The sequence below is a fragment of the Lactuca virosa genome, chromosome 2 (genome assembly GCF_052849685.1).
Source record: "Lactuca virosa cultivar CGN04683 chromosome 2, Lactuca_virosa_CGN04683_v6, whole genome shotgun sequence".
Taxonomy (NCBI): domain Eukaryota; kingdom Viridiplantae; phylum Streptophyta; class Magnoliopsida; order Asterales; family Asteraceae; genus Lactuca; species Lactuca virosa.
In genome coordinates this window covers 292,687,038-292,693,965 of record NC_136427.1, presented here as the reverse complement: position 1 = coordinate 292,693,965, position 6,928 = coordinate 292,687,038, and the positions used below count along the sequence as shown (strand labels likewise).

Here is a 6,928-nt window from a genome sequence, read left to right as displayed (position 1 = left end):
TTTCTTATTTAGACACGATGTACTTCTATTTCTCATTCTACCACACCATATGTTTTCGGATTCTTATCTTTTCTTCTTATCTATTTTGATTGTGCCGCCCTTCTCCTCCAATAGGACTCTCCACCGCCATTGACTGCGTCTCTGAATATATTCCTCATGCTTATCAGATTTCTTCACTTGATAACTCTTCCGCTGTATTCCCATTGTTGCATTCCAATCGAACGATGAGGTCGACTTCTACTATTCCTTCTCATTTCATCCAATTTCGTTTTATCTCGACTTTTAATTATTTGGTTTCAAAAAACAGGTAGCAGTCGATCTGAACCCTAGAAATCGGTGTGTTCACCATATGGTTGAATCAGTCCAATCACCATCGCTTCTTCCACTTCTTCATGCCTGTAGGTATACATAACACGTGTATGTCATGATCCAGGGTGTTGTTCCTCTGGGTTTGATCGACCCTTGATTTCCCGTCGATTTTGCATCCTCTTTGCTCCCCTCTCTTTCTGTAATCAATTTTGGCTCTATTCACTTTCCCCATAATTCTGGATTTCTCTGGACGCATCGATTTCACCACAAAGGCTCGATTTCCCGCCTGATTAGAAGAAATATGAGGACGATGACAGCAGAGAAGTAGCACTCACATCATCTGTGTCTCTACTATAAATTGAAGTCCTCTTCTTCTGTTGCTGCAGGTAGCCTATCCAAACTCCAGATTTTCTCATTAAACTGTGTCTTATGTTTGTCTTTTTGTGTTATTACTGTGATTCAGGGCAAGAAAATGAGGTTGATGACATTTGGCTGAAAGAAGTCGAAAAAAGTAGGGGCATAAATCGAAAGCATAGGGTTAATTCATTATCCAGACAACCAACCAATTCATCCCCGATGGAAAACAAGTAAGTAATTCATTTTATTAAAAATCTGATATTGCTTTTGAGCTTTTTCTGGATTTCGGTGTGGTGTAGAGCTGCATAGTTAGAGAATTGAAAGTTCTGTTTGGTGATTGTGGTCTGTAGGCGAAAGGACGACTCACCATTCGTCTGCACTTAGGAAAACACCTTCTGGTATGATTCATATACTTGATTGAGCTTTTTGATTTTATACGCCCTGTTATCAATTGAATTGTCCGAAAATTGTAGTATAATATGATAAACTAAGGGATTCCAATTCCCCAAAAAATTGGAAGAAAATCATTATCTATTTCTAGATTTCGCCCCTTTTGTAGATTGCTCTTAAGCATGGAATTATCTGTTAATGTCCTTACTTGCTATGTGTTATTATATATAAGATACAATGAAGTTTATATTGAATGCTAACTTTTGGGGAAAGTTGTATTACTACACCATAAAACATACAGTTGTTATATCTAGAAGGTGTTACGAATGTAAAATAAATTTAATAAGTTCAAGGGCATTCAAGTAATCTTATGTGTTCGTTAGTATGATGAGGAGGGCATTGATGTCTTTTTCACGCACAAGAGATCAAGAAACAAGTCTCTTTCCCACCTTCTAAATACATTGCAACTTTTGTTCCATTGACTTAAGATTTTGAGTCCTATTCATGTATATTTAGCTTTTTGAATATTAACAGTTATTTTAATGGCTGCTTTATTAGATTATATAACTCTTTATGATAATGTAGGTAACAGAAGATTAAAAGATCTATTGCAGCAACGTGATAATCGAACATGTGCTGATTGTGGTGCACCTGATCCTAAGTGGGCGTGAGTTTTTTTTAACTTGAATTAAAAGAACTTTAATTTTCAAATATTTACTCAGTAAAAAAGAAAATGGTAAAACTTTAAACTTTTCTTTCCTTTCCCTTAATTCAAGAACACTAAAAACTGTCAGCTTTTCTTCTCTTTCTTTCCAACTCTAGAACATGAATAAAATAATTAGTTTCCTTTCTTTTCCCTTTTCCTTTATTTCTTTTCCTCCAAAAGAAATGATTGTGTTTATATTTTAGCCCTTCTTTTTTTTTCTTTTTTATACATAAATAGTTTTCTACATTTTTTTTCATGTATAATCATATGAAAATGTTTCATCTTGAATTTCAGGTCAGCTAATATTGGATTGTTCATATGCTTAAAATTTTGTGGTGTTCATAGAAGTCTTGGTGTTCATATTTCCAAGGTTACCCCTCCCCAAATAAATAAATAAATACATTCTTGAACCAAATTTTAATGATAATAATATGAATTTGACAGGTTTTATCAGTGACATTAGATTAATGGAGTGATGCTGAAATTGATGCCATGATTGAAGTTGGAGGAAATGCATCTGCAAATTCAATCTATGAAGCATATATTCCTCAAGGAATTTCTAAACCTAGACCAGATGCTACTCAAGAACATCATTCAAAATTTATCAGGTGGACGATTTTGCCCTTGGCATCTAATTCATGCCCTTTTGTTCATGTCTTCACAATTTATTTTTTTAAAAGACCTTGTATTTTTTCATTTTTCGAGAAAAGCCCTCAACTTTGTATTTTTTTTTCGGAAAAGACCCTCAAACTTCTAAATGTTTCAGAATAAACCCTCAACTTTTTTAGTTATTCTTGAAAAAAGCCTCACATTTTACAAGTTTTTTTTGGAAAAAAAATGACAAAGGGTTAGATCGGAAAAAATGAAAAAAAAAATACAAGGTCTTTTTCAGGCAAAATATAAATTTGAGGTTTAATTCAGAAAAAACACAAAATATAAGGTCTTTTATGAGATTAACCCTTTTTTGTTATTATAAGAATTGTACTTTGAAGAACATTGTATTTTTAATCTTTTTTCTTAAACCCATTTTATAATTGTTTTCATTAAGATCTTAAATCTCCACCAACATATAAAGAAATCAAATTAGGATGCTATAAAAAATTCACGATATAAATTAAATTTCAATAATTTTTTTTTTAAATTTTCGATAAGACGCAAGGCATGAGGTATGGGAGGAGCTGATTACATGAAGTACCACACTCCCCTACCCCCTCAAGTCAATTTAATCTAATACAGTGATTTGGAAGACGTCCTGATGATATTTCAGGTGTTGTGATCTTCTAGTGTTTTAGTATGTGATTTTGTTCAGATACCTACGCTTTCTTCATTCAGTTTGACTAGCACAGGTTTGAAGTTATGTTTTGTTTTTGCTTTCATCATTGAATTACTTTAGTTCGTGAAGCTTTGGATTGTAATTTTAGTGAAATTTTTGATTGAACTGATCTGTGTTTTTTATCAAGAAATTGTGTTCATTAGCTAAATTAACTTATGGACATGACAAATTTTGATTATTGGTGAATGAGATAGTTGTTCTTTGATCACAGTGGTTTATGGGTTGCGAAATTTAGGAAAAAAGTTTAATCTTTCCACTTGAATGGCTTGGTTGACTAATGGGTTAGAGAAATTTCAACGTTTTATGAAATTAATGATAACTAATTGGTAAATTTAAGTGGGTGTTCTTTACTTTACTTTGGTTTCAGTTCTCCTTGCTTCTTGACGATTGAGTTCATTTGTAAAAAAAATTCTAATTGATCGTTTTCTATATAAGATGGTTTTTATAAAATAAGATCAGTAAAGGTCAAGTGAAGTTTTCTAATAATATTCTCTGTTGAAACTTGTCATCTGAATTCTCTGTAAGTTTCTGATATTATATTATTATATAATTATCAATATTGGTGTAATTATATTCATTAAGAAGGAAAAGAAGAATTGTATTATTGACAAGTGATCTTTATTTACTTTGCTTTTCCAGGGTCATGTAATTGCATGCTGTCATATTCTACAACAACACCAGATGAGTTTTTCATGTTCTTAATCTTATTGAAATCTTTGACCTGATTTTAAAAAGTGGTTCATTATCTTGATTGAACTATAACTCTTATTGCACCCTTATGAGGCTAGGTTGTTTTGATTTTACAATGGACATGGTGGAGGAGGTGCTTTCATCTGCTCAGGAGGTGGTTGCTTTATGGAATAATTTTTTTTTGTTGGTTGACTCCGTTCGAAGGGTGTCGCGAAAGTAATATGTTGTTAAAAGTGCATTTTTTATTAGAATGGGTGAGAGGGGGATAAATCACCAATGGAATTCTGATTAGAAATGGGCGATGTGTCTTAACATGTAGACAAACACACAAAAATTGAGGTCACTCACACACACACACACTACTGTTTGAACATGCCATGACTTGATAGATCTAAAAGATAGGTTGATTGGTTTTTATTCTTGATAAAAAAAATAGTAAATGGAATGTCTGATCAGTTTGTATTGTGCAGGAACTTGGCTGATCCTACTCTGATGATTCGGAGGTGAAGTAACAGATTCCACACACCTGAAGCAACTTATAAGTCTCGCAAGATTATGTCCCTGTATTGGAATACTCAGCAATGGCGGCAGCGGCAGATCAAGTGGGCAGGCTCATGAAATTTTTCCTTAGTTATATTAATTTCATCTCATTGTACCAAACCTCATTGTACCAAACCTTTTTTTTTTCCTTTTTCGATCGGAGGATTTCTCCCAGATGCTCATGTCTTCCTTTTATAATCATTGTCCACAGTGTTCATCTTTTTTCTAGAATCCCCACCGCTCTAGAATCCCAGATGCTCATGTCTTCCTTTTATAATCATTGTCCACAGTGTTCATCTTTTTTCTAGAATGACGTAAGCAATGACATAAGAAGCCATTATTAAAAAGGATACATTATTGAAGACATGTGGCCTTTCAATATAGAAAGGATTTGTAATTATTTAGGTTTTGTCTTTTATAATTATTGTATGCAAAGTGTCGGTAGTATAGTAAAATAAAGTATGTAAGACCTTCAATACTCTAGGGGGCATTAATGTAAATAGGTTTGTCATATTGCAATCAACCGATTGCAATTCTATTATTGTACTCGGCTCCTTTGAGCCTATAAATAGGGTCTTTGCCCATATGGAATGGATAAGCTAAAATTGAGTGTTTAAGATTTGAGTTGATCTCAATCTTCTTCTGTTGAAATAGTTCGTCTATTTCTGAATAGCAGAACCCTATCCAAACATATCCATATATTCATATAAACATATCAAACCCAGACAATCAATCCATCGTCAATCCATTTCGACGCATCATTCAGGTATATTCTGTCTTAATTTTATTAATTCCGCCATGTTTTTCAATTTGGTATCAGAGCTAAGTAACGTTCTTATTATTCTTATTACTAGTTTGCATATTCAATCTATCGTTAATAAGAATATATGCATATGCAGCATCATAAACATGATAAGCATCATAAACATGATAAACATCATAAACATGATAATGAATAACCATTGTTTTTAAATATTCATATTTAAAAAAAGTTATCAACAATTTAAATATTTATCGTAAGAAGATTTAATACCATAAATATGTCTCAAGATATTTTCAATTGTTAAATTACTTTTATTTCTTCATGATATTATCATTCCGAGTTGTTTTAACTATTAATTCTATAAAATTTGAAATTTTTATTAAAATAATACTCGTTATTAATAATCAAATTAATCAAATTCATGCTTAAAATATATATTTATGTCTAACAAAATTTTGATGAATTGTATTCCTAATAGAAATATTATTTTAAGAATACAACAAATCCAAGAATCTATAAATAATTCTAAGAAAAATCTCAAAGATTCTTACAAACCTAATAATCAAGGTACGATTTTAAACAATAACCATATTCATGATGTTAGATATTTCATAAGAACTAGTATTAAAATCCGTTATAAGCAAATACGTCGTCTAAAAACAAAACTATTTGTATTTTAAAACGTATGTCTTTTAAACATTATTATAATAACCACTACTATTTTTAAATAAATTTTAATCGTAACTTTAAATCTAAAACGAAACTAAACCATTATTATTATAAAATTATAATCATGAGTTTTTCAAGCCTAGATACAAATAAACAAGAATTAAAATTTTTTCGTAAAACATTGAAACAATCTAAAAAATTTCTTTTAGACTTAAAAATAGATTCTAACATATCAATGATAAATTGTATATCTAATATTGAAGCAATACATATAATAAATAATAGTATAAATTGGAAACAAGAACAAATAAAAAATCTTGAAGATAAAATAACAAAATTAATTTGTTAAATATGATAGAAAAAACAACTACTTCACTAGAAAAAAGAAGACTAAAAAAGAAAAAGAAACAAATATATTAAAAATTGCATACGACCTTGGATACGAACCTATAGAAGATTCAGATATAAATTCAGATATAGATATTTATGCATATACAACTGATTCTGATTCAGATGCAGGTACATAATCCTATGGAAAAAGTATTACTAGAATTAGAACTTGAGGGAAACCTCATATCTAATCTATCTGGAATATACATTGCTAAAGCATACAATGGTATGAAAGTACCATCTGAAGTAAACAATAATAAAGTATACAGTGATATGAATATATCACCAAAAGCATACAGTGATATGAATATATCACCAAAAGCATACAGTGATATGAATATATCACCAAAAGCATACATTGATATGAAAATTCTCATATCATCATTCGAAACAAATAAATTTCAGCAATTATTCAGGTACCCAAGAGACGCAGATATTCAATCCACAGATATATTGAAATGGAAGCAATCATGAAGCAAATCAAACACCAGTTCAAACAAAAAGAAGAGCAAGAAGCATCATTAGTCAGACAACTCGAAGCAGTCAGACGAGAAAAAGAACAACTACGACAAACAATACAAATTCTATCATCCCAATCAGTACCTAAAGAAGAAGCAGCTAGCAGTTCAACAACGAAGCAACCAAAAGAAGACATTCAAGAAATTTCATCCGATGATAGTCAGCCACAAACAATGCTCAAGTCAGAAAAACAACCTATAATACAAAATCCAGAAGAATATCCACCACTTCAAGCAGATCAAAATATAAAGAAATGGTACGT

At 31.1% G+C, this 6,928-nt stretch overlaps 1 long non-coding RNA gene across 1 annotated transcript; it reads left to right on the top strand.

Annotated features, from left to right (window-relative positions):
- The first annotated feature begins 1,000 nt into the window (after positions 1–1,000).
- Positions 1,001–2,335, top strand: LOC145157105 (uncharacterized). Its single transcript, XR_013737091.1, has 4 exons — positions 1,001–1,064; positions 1,642–1,723; positions 2,057–2,132; positions 2,207–2,335. It is a non-coding gene; the product is annotated as an uncharacterized LOC145157105 (long non-coding RNA).
- The last annotated feature ends 4,593 nt before the right edge of the window (positions 2,336–6,928 follow it).